Source organism: Leptodactylus fuscus, chromosome 2, assembly GCF_031893055.1.
Source record: "Leptodactylus fuscus isolate aLepFus1 chromosome 2, aLepFus1.hap2, whole genome shotgun sequence".
NCBI lineage: Eukaryota > Metazoa > Chordata > Amphibia > Anura > Leptodactylidae > Leptodactylus > Leptodactylus fuscus.
Window position 1 is genome coordinate 143,107,455 of NC_134266.1, and position 2,314 is coordinate 143,109,768.

Consider the following 2,314-nt stretch of genomic DNA (forward strand, 5'->3'; position numbering starts at 1 on the left):
TCTGCCTCACTTTAGATTGGGAGCAGGTTCTGTAACATGGCAAGTGTCAATTGGGGTACTCGTTGGAACTTTTTTTTTCAAGAGGGGGCACTTGACTTGAAAAGCTTGAGAAACACTGTATTCAAGTGAATGAGCTGAGCTGCAATAGCAAGCACAGCCGCTGCACAAATGTATAGTGCTGTGCTTGGTAAGTACTGAAGAGGATGCAGCACTCACCCACACATTGCAGCCTGGACCCATGACAATCTTTAAGAATATGGCCGTACGTTGCAGAAACAGCATTTTTTGTTGTTGTTGTTGCAGTTTTTTTTAGCCAAAGTCAGGAGTGGCTTGAAAAGGAATGGAAAATATAAACGAAGCTCTTAGATGTTTTCCTTCTGTTAAATCCAGTCCTGACTTTGACTCAAAAAGCCGCAGCAAAATCTGCACCAAAAAAAGCTGCATTTTCACAATGTGGGTGTAACATCTTTGCCCGTCCGGGCTTTGGCGTCATCGTCTGGGCGCATGCTGCAGCACAAGAGGCGTGTTCGGCTGTGATTTCTTTCCTTGTAATCTTCTTGCATTGTCTGAACACTGTCCTATTCTTTCACCTTGGTAATTGATTTTCCACCCACCCATCTCCTTCACCTTCATTTCCCTCTGCTGTTCTAATAGTTAATTTCAGTCTTGCCCTGTGATTGACAGCCTATCCGCCTATCAACTCCGGGGCGGGTTCTTCCTCTCTATTTATTTTAGGCTCACATTCACATTGGTGCTTGCTATTGCCTTGTGCGTACTAGCTTCTTCTCTTGCTGTCATTACTTGTATTCTCATCCTTGACCTCTGGCTTTCCCTACTGACTATTCTTTTGGACTTTGATTTGGCACTGCATCGCTCGACTGTTTACTGACCCTTGGCTAGCTGACCTCCCTTTGTTGTTGTTTCATCTTGTCTGCGTTTATCACATATATAGGACGGGATCGTCTTCGAGTTGCCGCCTACTACATAGGATAGGGCATGGCAATACGAAGGGACAGTGGGGGGCTTCAGCTTACGGCTTTTGTGCCCCCTCCCCAGGGTTTCCAGCAGCTACTGGGGAATTGCTGTCCTAGCAATTCCATAACAGTGGAGCCTTAGCCATGCCTTGTTAAACTGCAGATTAATGGCGATCTGATCGTTCAGGACCCCCATTGGTCAGAAAAATGGGGGACTTTTGCCCCCCATTCTGAATGGACCTTTAGTCAAGCAGCACAAAAGTGAAAAAAAAACCCCTTGAATTGAAGACTGTTGCCATGACAGCCGGGAACCTATTGTTGGTCTCTCATACATTTGTATTATAGGCTGCTTTATTGCAATGCATTGTATTACAGATCAGATTCCCCTGGGGGTCAAGACTCCTAGGGGGTCTAATAATTGCAGTATAAAAAAAAATTAAAAATTGAATCACCCATCCCTGTCCCTAGAAAACATCTAAAAGTAAAAAGATAAAGTAAAACACATACTCATTAGTAATCCCTGTGTCTGAAATGCCTCGTCTACAAACTTATAATATTTTTCACATATGGCGAACATCATAATGAGAAAATAAAATCAAAAGTGCTGAACAGGTGATTATTTGTTTCGCCTCCGCTAAAAACTTCAATAAAAATCAATCAAAGCAATAAATATTTAGGGGTCAAAACATAAAACTATATATACATTTCGTATCACTGGAATTGTACCAACCCATAGAATACAGTTGACATCTCATTTTGACTGCACAGTGAACAGTAAAAACAAAGCCTAGAAGGAGGTTGCGCAAATGCAGTTTTTCTACAGTTCGACCACATCCTAATTTTTTTCCCCAGCTTCCCAGTACATCAATGGGAATATTAAATGGTACCACTACAAAGTACAATTTGTCCTGCAAACATTAAAGGGGTTGTCCCATCACAAAGATCCTATCTATACTGCTTGTTAATGTGGATGTAAGACTTTTCCTAAATACAATGCTTCAGCAAAACTGCTTTGTTTGTCCACTATCTTACTTTATTCAATTCTTTGTGGCCACAGCCCTGACTTAGCTGCTCATGAGTCAAGTGATTTATCTGCTGCTCTCAGGGGGGAGGGAGGAGGGGCTAAGTGCAGGGAGCGAGCCTGTGTATCTAGCTATTCCTGTGTCTACACCACATGACCTAGCTTCCTGTTAGCAGATAGAGGAGAGGAGCTGCTTTCATTTCTTCTGTTCTCCCAGTTATCAGGTTAGCTAATTCAATTGTGTTCATTATGGAAGAGACAGGCAGTCTCTGTATGTAACACAGAATGGAGTTGCTGCTGCCTGTACTTCATAGTCCAA